The sequence below is a fragment of the Gekko japonicus genome, unplaced genomic scaffold (assembly GCF_001447785.1).
Source record: "Gekko japonicus isolate JY-2015 unplaced genomic scaffold, Gekko_japonicus_V1.1 scaffold152, whole genome shotgun sequence".
Classification (NCBI taxonomy): Eukaryota; Metazoa; Chordata; class Lepidosauria; order Squamata; family Gekkonidae; genus Gekko; species Gekko japonicus.
This window is the reverse complement of record NW_015168050.1, coordinates 1,136,429-1,149,739: the sequence shown is the minus strand read 5'-3', so window position 1 is coordinate 1,149,739 and position 13,311 is coordinate 1,136,429. Positions and strand designations below refer to the sequence as shown.

The window sequence follows — 13,311 nt, the reverse complement described above, 5'->3', positions numbered from 1 at the left end:
CTCTTACAGCGCCTCTATCCCGGAGAGAGTTCAGCCCTAGAGAGTGCAGCTCTGCCTGTCGGATCGGCAATGCCAGCAGCCCGGGGGAGGAGCTCTGCCTCCCATGATGCTCGAGGCAGCCCATGGTTCCATGGTGGCAAAACTGGCCTTCGGAGCCGGCCTGCGGCAAGAGGTGGACCGGATGACTCGCTTCAGCTCCCTGCAGCTTCTTTTGCAGTGTTTGTGGTGGTAATAATGGCAGTAAGGCTATATGGTAATAATGCAGTGCTTCTGAGAACGTACAGAGTATTTGATCAGTAAAGACAACGATCCACTCCCTGTTATGCCTTGGATTACAGTCCACGGAGTCCGGAGCAAAAGAATAAAAACCAAGGCATATAGATCTTACTCTTAATCATGAGCCCATGAAATACAGTGGGATATAAATCCATTAAATAAGAACGTAAGAAGAGCCCTGCTGGATCAGACCAATGGTCCATCTAGTCCAGCATCCTGTCTCACATGGTGGCCAATCAGCTCCTCTAGATGGCCAACAACAGGGCATAAAGGTTTCCTGGCTCTGGGATTCAGAGGTTCAGTGGTCTGACTGTGGAGGTTTCCCTCAGTCACCATAGCTAGTAGCCACTGATAGACTTATCCTCCATGAATCCATCTAATCCGCTTTCAACACTGTTTATTCCTGTGGCCATCACTATATCCTCTTGCAGCAAATTCCACATTTTAATCATTCTCTGTGTTCTTAAAGTAGTTATTAAATAGTGGGTTCCATGGATGAACAGACCACAAGCCTAGTAATCCATTCTACTTTATTAGTGATTTCAGCAAGCACAATACAAGACTCCAGAGCCTCAGCTCTGTTAAATAGCATGCAATTGCCACACCCAAACACACCCCACTCCCAGTGATAGGCTATTTACATAACATTACTACTAGATTGGTTACTTTCAGAATCCTGGCAGACTATTGTTCTTATGCTCCAAGCTCAGCCAGTCTCTGGGGTGATTCAATCAGGAATGATTCAATCCCAATACATAATAGTAGTATTTATTTTTGTATGTCTTGAATTTACTACAAATCAGTTTCATTGAATACCCTTGGGTTCTAGTGTTTTGACAGAGGGAGAAAAATGTATTTTTTTTCAACTCTCTCCACCCCATGCATAATTTTATAAACCTCTATCATGTTCCTTCTTAGTCATCTCGTTTCTAAACTGAAAAGTCCCAGACTCTTCAACCTTTTCTCATAGGGAAGGTGCTCCAACAGCCTAATCATCTTGGTTGCCCTCCTCTGTACTTTTTCCAGCTCTGCAATACCCTTTTTGAGATGTGGTGACCAGAAGTGGACACAGTATTCCAAATGAGGCTGCACCATAGATCTATACAGGGGCATTACAATATTGGTGGTTTTATTCTCAATTCCTTTCCTAATAATCCCTAACATAGAGTTTGCCTTTTTCACTGCTCCAGAACGCTGGGTTGACACTTTCGTTGAGCTATGCACTACAACGCCAAGATCTTTTCTCCTCTCAGTCTCAGCCCCCATTAGCCTTGAAGTTGAGATTTTTTGTTCCAAGGTGCAACACTTTACAATGTGCATCACCTTACATTTACCAACATTGAACTTAATTTGCCACATTGTTGCCCACTTACCCAGTTTGTGGAGGTCCTCTTGGTGCTCTTCACAATCAACCTTGATTTTCACCATCCTGAATAATTTTGTGTCATCTACAAACTTGGACACTACACTGCTCACCCCTAGTTCCAGATCATTGACAAATTAAGTAGCACTGGCCCCAACACTGATCCTTGTGGGGCCCCACTGCTTACTTCCCTCCATTGTGAGAACGGTCTATTTATCCCTACTCTTTGCTTCCTGTCATTTATCTAGTTTTCAATCCATAAGAGAACCCATCCTCTTATTCCATGACTGCTAAGTTTACTCAGGAGTCTTTGGTGATGTACCTTGTCAAAAGCCTTTTGAAAGTCCAAATATATAATGTCTACAAGGTTTCAGTGACTTCAATAGTGGGTGCGCACCTTCGGAGCGCTGAAAGGAGCGGCCCATGATGCTGCAGACAGGAGGGGGTGTCAGTTGATCAGGACTCCCCGGAGTCCTTGTAGGGGATTCCCAGCCTGGGGCGCTGGAGGTGCCTCTCCCGAGCCCGCGGCCAAGGGATTGAGGCTCCTCTTAGCCCCGATAGGTCCCGCCGCTGCAGTGCCATCATGGCACCAAGAGGCGTACACTGGACAAGCGAACAAGGGGTCTAGCGAAAATAAATCTTTCTCTACCTCAGCACCAGGCATGGAATTCAGCATGCGTTTAAACTCCTCTAACTGGTCATTCGGTAAAGCGTCCATCCGAAGCCCCGAACGGTGTCGACGGAGGGGGTGGGAACCTGCCCACCCACCCCCATAACTTTAAATGAACTGTTTAAGCGAGAAGGGGATAGGAGAAACAGCTATTGTGGACTGATTCAAGCAAAGCACAGATTTAATTAAAGTGACTTCTTAAAGAAACTTTTACTGACTTTAAAAAAAAACTTTCCTTGGAATGTAAACAATGGCTGGCCGGGCAGAGAAGATGGTGATGAGACGGAGACACTCTCCTGGAACTACAAGATCAGCACATCCAGCTACTAAACCAGATGTAAACACTGACTTTCCCAATATGTTGGCTACTGCATTGTGCCCTCTGCTGGATCAGATGACAAACCTCAACGATAATTTTGATGTGCTCAAAATCAGCTTAAAGAGATTAATTTAAAAACAGAGGAGACTGCAAAATCAGTGAAAAAAGTTGAAGCCAAAACAAATGCTATCAAACAAAGACTGGAGGTGGTGGGAAAAGAGAAGACCTCTGATAAAGACCAGCTTTTAATACTGCAAATCGGAAAATCAGCTTTTGTTCTGAGATTTCAAGGTGTTCCTGAACAGAAAGATGAGAATCTAAAGGAAATCTTAAGTGAAGTGTTGGCCCCAATTACAGGTTTAATGGCGGAGGCACTACAAAGCGACTTGGATATGATCTATCGGACATATCCAGAATTTATCAAGAAAAAAAACCTGCCTGGGGAGATAGTGGCGAGAGTCTCAAAAAGATCAACAAGAGATGTGGTGCTCAAGGCCACAAATGGGACAACCTTAAAAATCAAAGGTGCAGAAATCAGAGTCTTAAAAGACATTCCATTCGAAATAAGGAAGAAGAGGAAACAATACAAGAACTTAACCGGCTTCTTGCAGAAAAATTCCACCCCATACAGATGGATAATACTTGAAGGGTTGGCCTTCAACTATAAAGATAAAAAAGAAAAGATAGACTCTGTATCAAAGGTGAAAATGTTCTTGGAACAGCAACAAAACCCAGCATGTGATAAAGATACAACAGAGGAACAATATATGGAAGAAGAAAGCACCACATATGGGTCGGGAGGCTCAGAATCTACAGCAAGTAGTGCCCGCTTGCGGGGAGGGCGGGGTAAAAATACCTAAAATAAATAAATAAATATAAATAAATAAATGGAAATTTGATAAAAAGAAATATGAAGGAAAGAAATAGATTTACCAAAATTGTATAAGCTTAAAAGTTTAATTGTTTTAAAATGTACTTGCTCGAATCAAATATATAATACCAGTTTGCAATTGAAGCAGTAGCAACTAGCTATATTCCAGTAAACCTTTTATAGAGGGAACTTTAAGCAAACTAACATTTAATCATTCTACATGATCCTTGTTTTGCTTTATATTTTAGTTTAGTGTCTTAGTGTTTGTAGTGTATGTAGTAAGAAAATAATTTTTAAAAACTCCCAAAAAAAAGCCTTTTGAAAGTCCAGGTATATAATGTCTACAAGGTCACTGTTGTCTACATGGAGTTTTTCAAAGAACTCCAAAAGGTTGGTGAGGCAAGACTTCCCTTTGTAGAAGCCAACTGCTTTTCCCTCAGCAGGCTTTGTCCCTTTAGATGCCTAACAATTCTATCTTTGATTACAGTTTCTACTAATTTGTCTAGGACAGATGTTAGCCTGACTGGCCTGTAATTTCCTGGTTCCCTTCTGGATCCCTTTTTAAAAATTGGTGTCACATTGGCTACCAGGGCCGGCCCAAGGTTGGCCTGCGCTCTAGGCGAGCGCAGATGCCAACCTCCCGACGGGGCCTGGAGACGCCGGCGGTGTGTGTGTGTGGGGGTCTGGGCATCCCCGGTCCTCCCCCCCCATCCGCCGCCGGGCAGGACTCCTTCGGCAGCGCCCAGCCCAGGGCGGCTGAAAGGGGGGGAGAGAACAGACCCTGGCGGGCCTCTCAACCTGCCCCGCCTACCTTGCAAGCCGAGCGGGTGCTCCGCTGCCCAGCCCCGTCCAGCCCAGCCCCGCTGCCTCGCCTCTTCCCTGCCCGGCGCCCATGCGAGGCTGCAGGCTGGAGGCAGGGAGGGGGAGCCACGCTTCTCACCCCCACCCCCGTCCTTTCAGGACCAAGGGGAGCTTGGCCGGGCAACGCCTCCGACGGGAGGGACGCGCCCGCCACCGCCGCCCCCCCCCCAGGGACACGTGGCCTGGCAGCTCTGCCGGGCCTAGCCGCGCCAACCCGGGCAGACGTGGGAAGGAGGCGCAGCAGCAGCAGAGGTGGTTGAGCGGAGCACCTGCCCTGCCCGCGGGTGGGCAGGCGGAGAACCCCTCGGGACAGGCCTCCGTTCGCTCGCTCGCTCTCCCCGCCCTGCGAGGCGGACGGAGGCTCAGGGCCACCGTCTCTCTCTCTCCAGCCTCCGCCCTCCCCAGCAGGGGTGTCAACCTCCAGGGGACACCTGGAATTCTCCCGCCATTACAACTCCCAGTCTCCTCTCCGGGCAGCCAAGGTCCGTTCCCCTTGGAGAAAAGGGCTGCTTCCTCCCCCCAGGCTCCACCCCCCCTCAATCTCCCAGAATTTCCCACCCCAGAGCTGGCAGCCCTGTACCTGGGGGCTTCTGGAGGGGGCGGAGGCCAGAGCAGCCAGCTGTGCCCCCTCCCCTCTCTCCCCTTCCCTGCTGAGGGCTTGGGGTGCCTGGCGGCGGCAGCAGCAGGGACGAGGAAAGTGCCGTGCTCTGCCCGTAAAAAAGGCCCCCCGCGCCCCCCCCAGCCAGGCAGGAGAGGCCGAGAAGGGGGGAAGTGCTGCGCCCTGCCCACACCGCCACCGGCCGCGTCCTCCTCCTGCAGCCGGGCGGCAGAGCTCCTCCCAGCCCCGCTCCTCCCAGCTGCTGGCCAGGCGCGTCGGCGCCCCTGCCTCTCCTCCCGCCCTGACGGCCGGCTCGCGCTCTAGGCGAAGGCCTAGTTCGCCTAGCGGGCGAGCCAGCCCTGTTGGCTACTCTCCAGTCTTCTGGTACAGTGACTGAATTTAGTTATAGGTTCTCGGCCGTTTGGCTAAGATCAAGTGTAGTGTGTGTTTTTAATTTCCACAGTAGGTGGAAATTTCATCTCTGGTCACCTCAATTTGGCCCAGTTCTTCAGACTCTCTTCCTGAAAATAGAGGCTGTGGCATAGGTATGTGCCCCACACTTTCCACAATGAACACAGAAGGAAAAAAGTCATTGAGCTTCTCTGCCATCTCCCCATCTTCCTTTAGCAATCCCTTTATTCCTTTGTTATCCAAAGGCCCCACTGCTTCTCTGGCTGGTTTCCTGCTCCAGATATATTTTTTTAAAATGTTTCTTCATCTTGATGCTTTTAGCAACCCACTCCTCAAAATCTCTTTTTTCATGCCTAATTATTGACTTTATTCTTTACTTTTTATAGTCTCCTTTACAAGGCAGCCCAATTTTATTTATTTGCCACATAACCATATCCCCCTCTTCTGCCAAGAAACTCAACATGACCTACATGGAGCCTGCTCATTTTATTGCTATAACAACCCTGTGAAGAAGGTTAAATTGAGAGAGTTGCCACCAGGCAAGTTGCAAAGCAAAAGAGACCATAACCAGGGCAAAAAAAGAAAAGAAGAAGTAACTTGCACCCTGATAAAGGAACAAAGATGTATCCTTGAACGGTCATGGTATGGGGCAGTGTCATAATGACAGATGCTTAAGAGAAGTAGAGTCAGCCTGCAGGACCAATGGGTAAGGTGTTGCACACTATATTAGATCCACCCAAAAGTGACCAGGACTGGATGAGAAAACCACAATGCAGAACACAACACCTAATGTGGTCTTGCTGCCCCCCTCCCTATTCCCATGATTTCATAGTTGGCTAGCTGCATCCCACATTTAAGTAGCCCATTACATTTTCCCCTGGTTCAAAACATGTCCCTTGCCTTCAGACATGCCTCATGTTTAAATGCCAGTTTAGTAGTAGTAATAGTAGTGCATTAGATATATTTTAAAATATGTGCCATTTCTGAAAACAAGATTATTTATTTGTCCCTTGTATTCATAAATTAACACAAAGGATTAGGAATTAATAACTCACTAATCGCTTTACCAATTTACAAATCTTGCATACAAGTTATCTCTTTAGGCCCTATAACAATCTGTGGCACTTTTTGTTGCCATACTAATAGCTATTCATAATAACATACTTTTCTCACATTTTCAGCATACTAAGAACATCTGTGAATAATTTATAAATAACCTATAAAATCTAATATAAAAGCAGGCTTGATTTCTCTGTAGTGACACAATCTTTCCACCACTGGTGAAACTTCCCCCATTTAACAGCCTATGTTTTTATTAATAGCATGACACAGAGGATTTAGGGGATGGGGTGGGATTTCTGTTTAAACTGCTATCAGAATAGTGTCCTCAGCAGGGTTCCATTTAATCTGTTGGGGGGAAATTGCATCTGCACACTTTATAAAATAAAAAAGAACAATAGGGACGCTTTGTTTGCCTTGAATGTTTCAAGCGGCTTTTGGCCTTAAGCTTAGAACAGTTAAACCCTAGCTTATCACAGACAGTTTCTGCAGTCAACGTCTGTGTGCAGCAAACACTTCTTCAAACTACATGGACATAAATGCCATACTCTGTGTCCCAAATAAGCCTAGTTACATCTTTCCAATAAAACAGACTCTATGTGCTATAGATCTATTGTAGAACATCTCTTGTCACAGGGCATCACTGGTGTCACTTCCTTAGTACTGACTTTGTTTGCCACCTCATTCACACATAAAGCAGGAGTTGGGTAATCTATGTTTTGTTTTACCAAAAAAAACCAGTGTGTACATGAAGACAATGCAAACTGAACACAAATGAGAGTATCATTCAAACTTAATATGATCAAACTGCTCCTTTATGCATGGATTGATCTCCTCCCCAGGTTGCCTTGCGGTTTTTGAAAACTATGTCAAGTAGCTTTGTGTTGGTTCTGCTTGAAAACTGAGCCAAGCAGCTTGCCACAAAAAAATCAAGGTGAAAACAAAGTGGCTATGAAGGCAGCCATCAGAGCAGTTCTTCATTAGGACACAGAACAAGACTCACACAGTTGCCTACAGATTTTCTAAAAAAAAAACCCCTCCAAACCCTCTAAGTCCCACGAGGCAGTCTGAGAATGCACATGTGCAAATCGATCCAGAAACTTCAGCTGCCATTACTAAATACTATGTCATGCAGCTATAAGGGACACAGAGAGACACCTCATAAGTAAGTTGGTAACTATGGAGCATTACTGTTTTAGCCGGGTAATGGGCTTGTTTGTTTTTGTGCAAAATATATCATGTTCAAACATAGCTGAACAGATTGTCAAACATTTGGACTGTGACAATCTCAGATTGTAGTGCTAGTTACAGGAGGGTAGCCATGTTGGTCTGCAGTAGAAGGACTAGATATGAGGGAGGTAGCACCATAGAGACCAACAAGATTTTCGGTGTATAAGCTCAGTCAGATAGTATCTGATGAACAAAGCTTTGACTCTCAAAAGCTTATACCCAAAAACTCCTGATGAAAAAAAGCATGTGTTATATAAATAATATTCAGCCCCAGGGCTCTTTTTGTAGAAAAAGCCTAGCAGGAACTCATTAGCATAATAGGCCACACCCAATACCAGGAACTCATTAGCATATTGGGCCACACCCCTGACAGCGCAGCTCATTAGCACATTAGGCTGCACCCCCATGTTGCCAGAAGTGTGGTTATCCAGCCACACCTACCTTTTGCTTGTTATTCTGTTTACCTTGTTTGTTGTCAATACCCAGGGCTTTTTTGTAGCAGGAACTCCTTTGCATGTTAGGCCACACACCCCTAATGTAGCCAATCCTAATGGGTTTCTGCTGTTGGGTGTGGCCTATTATGCTAATGAGTTCCTGCTGGGTGTGGCCAACTTGGGAGCCAGCCATAACTCCCTTCCTGTGCGTTCCTGCCCAAAAATAGCCCTGTTCAGCCCATATATGTCACAGAATGCACATATATTGTTATACATGACTGTGTCCTCCTATACTACCCAGGCTACCAGTTAAGATCAGCCTCTCAGGCCCTCTCCCTTCAGAGATGAGGCAGGTGGTGGCTACAGACAGAACATTTTCTGTGGTGGCACCTTGTCTTTGGAATCCTTGGGGCTTCCTACTTTACTTCATTTTAAGTGCCAGGCTAGAACACTTCTTTTTACCCAGGCTCTTAATTAGGAGTTTTATTTTGCCAGCTTTTTAATTGTTGTTTTCTGTTTGATGCTGCTTATGTCCAGTGGCTTGTGTTTAATGACTTGTGTGGTAATGTAGGTTTTCACTGTAAGCTGCCTCAAGCAGGACTTTGAATAGGTGACATAGAAATATTCTAAACAAAATACATAAATATTATTAAAACCTAAAAAATCTAACTCGCATCAGTGTGCAAATAAGAGACTGATCTGACCTTTCTGAAGGAAGTGTTGAATTGGATATAAGGGTAATAAATACAATAATCAAGCTTTCTTATATGGAGCCACAATAACTCATGTCCAGCAATTGTAATACAGCAGCTCACATTTACAGAATGTAAATGTAAAGCAGAAATGCCCACAATGCATCTCAGAGCAGAAAATTGTGCAATTGATAATTACTCAGCCACAGATAACAATTCTGTGTACACAGGTTGCCACTCATAACTGTATCCAGCAGTTTTAAAACTAATGTTCCCTATCACAATACAGAATCAGTACAATTCCTTTTTTCTCCCTCTTCAAAATCAGTCTTGAAGAGTCGGACTCGACTGTGCGACTGAATAACAACAACTCATTTTGGACAACCTTTTCAGCTACAGCCTAAAGAAGGGATCAAGAGAAGCTGCCTCATACTTAAGGGTATCCCCTAAACCTTATGCTTTCAGCAGCTGTTAAAATATAATCTGGTTATGAACATGAATAAACAGGGGTCATTTCGAGGCGGAACAAACAGGAACGGTATTCCGGGAGTTACAAGCCCAGGAGCGGGCGTCCTCCTCTGCTGCTTTGTCGGCAGCAGCAGCCGGGGCAAGGAGCAGAAGCTGCAAGTCTGGTCCTCGTGAGCAGCAGCAGCAGGCGCTGCACCAGCCCTTCTTTCCCTTCCTGCAGCACCAGGAGTCGGCGCCTGGGGTGCTGGAGGTCATCGCCAAGGGCTGCGCTGTGGTGTCCACCATCTGCTGCTGCTTCCTGGCTGAGCAGTTGGCCACCTTCGAGCAGATGCACATGCTGCTCGACAAGCGCATGTAGTGGCTCAAGCGGCCCTACCAGTGCAATGGGCCGGCCGGCAAGGAGCATGGCATGCCAAGCACACACATGGGCACCCCTGACGCCTACCACCAGTGGAGCCAGCTGCCACCACCCCACGAGGTGGCACCCTCCTTCGGGCCTGGGAACCCTATTCAATATGGACAGAGTGCCATCAGTGCTGGATCAGGGCTAATCCAAGGCTAGCATCCTGGCCTCCTACTTCCTGCCAAAAAGGCTCTAAAGTTCATCAGAGTTGATTTCTCCCACAGCTTTTCTGTAGTAACAGGATAAGCCATAATTTGCCTTCTTGGGTAGCTGTTGAAAAGCAGGCAGATTCAGGCCTGATTCAGCCGCACAGGCCTGATTCAGGCATTTGCTAGCCCAGCAAAGACTTTGTATGGTGGTAGAATGGGGAAAATTTTCCCTTCTGTCATGATGTGTGGCATAAATGCACAATCTCTCTCTCCCAAAGGGGTGGAGGAAGACCTATGCTGTTGAACATTTGTGTCAGATGATGATATTTGTGTCAGATGATTTTATTTAATTTTTTAATTTATTTATTTTTATTTATTCATTTATTTATTTTAACATTTGAGATTTTCTTATCTTTCTTCTTGCCAATGGATGCTGTTGCTAAATTTGCCTTTGTTCTGAGGGCCCATCCTGAGGAGCACTGAAGATCCTGTCTTGTCATTTATTGTAGAGTTGTTGATTTTATAAATGTTTGTTATATAGAAACCAATTAACATCTTGATTATTTCCTTTGTGCTTTTGAAGCAATTTTTCTCCAGGTAGGCTCGCCAGCTCTGAGTTGGGAAATACCTGGAGATCTTTGGAGTGGAGCCTGAGCAGTGGGTGTTCCCTTCTGACACACTTCCAGTGATGTCGGGGTGTGTGGCATATGCAAATAAGTTATGCTGATGAGTTATGCTAATGAGCTCCTGCCCCTCTTTTTCTATTAAATGACCCCTGTGAATAAACAGATCCCCTTCCCCAAAATATTTTATCACAAGAGTTGATACTAGGTGGGTGTAATGAGCAGGTTACAGTGTCATCCTAAACACAGTTGTACCATTCTAAGCCTGTTGACTTCAGTGGACTTATAGAACAGTATAACTCAGTTTAAGATGGCCCTGGTAACTTGGTACCATTTGATTCCACCTTGTTCTTTTTGTGAGCTTTTCTCTAGTTGGCAGTATAGGGACATACTGTTAACTAGATGGATTCTTGGGCAAAATCTTCTAAAGGTAAATTTCAGCATGTCACACTGATTTGAATTGAAACAACACAGATAGAGCAGAAGGGTATTAATCTTTCCGCTCGTCATAGGTAAGGACTAAATCCCCTCAGGTGAGGATTAAACTCTCCTCTCCCTTACTAGCAGAGTAGCAAATAATAGCAAAATAGGATTCACTAGAAGGTTTCAGATAAACACTGTAGTACACCAATAAGTGTTACATGACAGAAGAAATACAAAGACTGCAGCTGCAGCTTATCTGCTTTGTTGGCCATGTACCAAATGGACATGCATGTCACACCTTTGGGAAGCCAAAATGTATCACTGTGGATTGCTATTTCTTCCAGACTGTGACAATCCACTGTCTTTCCCTTTTTTTTTAATTCTTCATAACTACCACCCCAGGAAGAGAAGCAAAGTATAATGGGAAAGCATGCCATGAACAACAGTATTACAAGGACACCAGTTTACAGTAAATATCGCTGTCCACTGACAGACACTGCATAATGACTTGGTAGAGTTCTGACCGGGGGTGGGGGGGTATTTTTAATGCTTCCTCATAGAAAAGCTCTTTTGCATCAGGGAAAAGACTGTGCTAAACTTTTCTTCTGTGTGTGCTAGTTTGCTACAGGGAATTTTTTTGCATGGGGGAGCTTTTGAAAAAAGCATCCCTTCCCTGTAGTCTGAAGCAGTAAAGTTCAGCTCCTCTGCTATCTCACTTCACCATCTCATTCTTTGTACTTTGCAGAATGGCTCTAAATGGCTATGATGGTTGCCTTTAGGAATTAAATATAATTAAGAAATATGGATGGAAAGGGATGACTGGAAATGGTATGGCTTTCTACCTGCTGTCAGTGATTGGTCAGTGACATCACTGCCAATCTGGCACCTTCTCTTTACACACATCTACCCTGCAGCTTCTGAGTCACTTGGCTACCTTGCTGGCTTCTGCCGCCAACATTGCAGAGGCTACGAGTTCTCACTAACCTGAGAAGACAGCTAAAGACCCAAAGTGCAGTGCTTCCACTGAGTGACGTCAGTACAAGCTTGCTTGCATGTGAACTGTCAGAATGGATTTGCATATTCTGAAAGCAAATAAGTGCAAATCAAAGAGTAACAACTCCACAGAAATCAAAATGTGTCTTTTCAATGTACCGATATAAATTCAGATCTAAGCAATTGACAGTGCAATCCTTAACAGAGTTACACCCTTATTTATTTAAAACATTTTCATGCTGCCTTTTCACCAGATTAGGGTCCACAAAATGATGAACATTTAAAAAAAACATTTAAATGTTTAAACAAAATACAGTTAATATTTTTAAATAATTCAATTAAAAATAAACAATACTAGGAGGGCCAGTAACTGTTAGTGAGGGTATGCCAGATGAAATTTTAAAAAGTCTTCACCTACTGACAAAAGCCATGATAGAGGGAGACAGACAAATCTCCGTAGGGAGGGAATTCTAAAATTTTGGTGCCATGACCGAGAAGGCTCTTTCTCGGACTGCCACTCATCTAACTTCAGGGTCTCTAACAGTGACCAGAGTGTATGGGTATGTTCATATAGGAGGAGGCAATTCTTAAGGTATGTTGGTCCCAGGCCAAACAGGTCTATAAACCAGCACCTTGACTTGAGCCCAGAAACAAACTGGAAATCTGTGTAAATGGAACAAGATTGGAGTCATATGGTCCCTACGATCCATTCCAGTCGACACTGGCTGCAGAATTCTATATCAGCTGTAGCTTCTGGAAAGTCTTCAAGGGCAGCCCCATGTACAGCGCATTGCAGTAATCGAATCTAAATGTTACTGGGACATGCACCACAGTGTCCTGATTTTTTTCTGCCCAGGAAAGGCTGCAGCTGGCTCACCAGCCAAAGCTGCTGAAAGGCACCCCTGTTGCTTGAGTCCAGGAGCACCCCCAAGCGACGTGTTATGTATTGAGATGTATATAACTGCATTGTGAACTGTGCCATTGAGATGCCATGTTAAGCTTCGCCCTGGGCTAGGATCCTAATGTAACCAATAGGAGCCCTAGCCCAGAATATGTTTGCCAATCACCGTGCAGAGCGGGATCGCTCGTGATTGGTCCTTTATTACTTCAACCTCATAGGTTGCTTACTGTACAGTGGGTGTGGCTACATTAGCCGGGAATGTTTAAATATAGAGCAGCCAGTGTAAGTGTTGGTTCGAATGATGGGTTCTGGCTGGCGATCGTTGTACCGTGTCCGGAGAAGTAACAGAGCTGAAGAATAAACCGCATTCTTGCTGAATCACTCTCCGACTTCTTTGTTAAGCGCACGACTTAACAAATTGGCGACGAAGGTGGGATTCTAGTGCGGGTAGGCAGCCCCGCTAGAGCAGACCCCATGTCGGACAACGAGGAAATCGCCGAGGCCGGCCAGCCACAGGCTCCACCCGCTCTGGTGGCCCCGCCTGTGCGCATAACGATGGCCGCGAGC

The 13,311-nt window shown here is 45.3% G+C and overlaps 1 protein-coding gene across 3 annotated transcripts in view; it reads right to left on the bottom strand.

Moving 5' to 3' along the window:
• Positions 1 to 13,311, bottom strand: part of SEPT9 (septin 9) — a 326,641-nt gene that overhangs the window by 163,900 nt on the left and 149,430 nt on the right. The window lies entirely within an intron of this gene.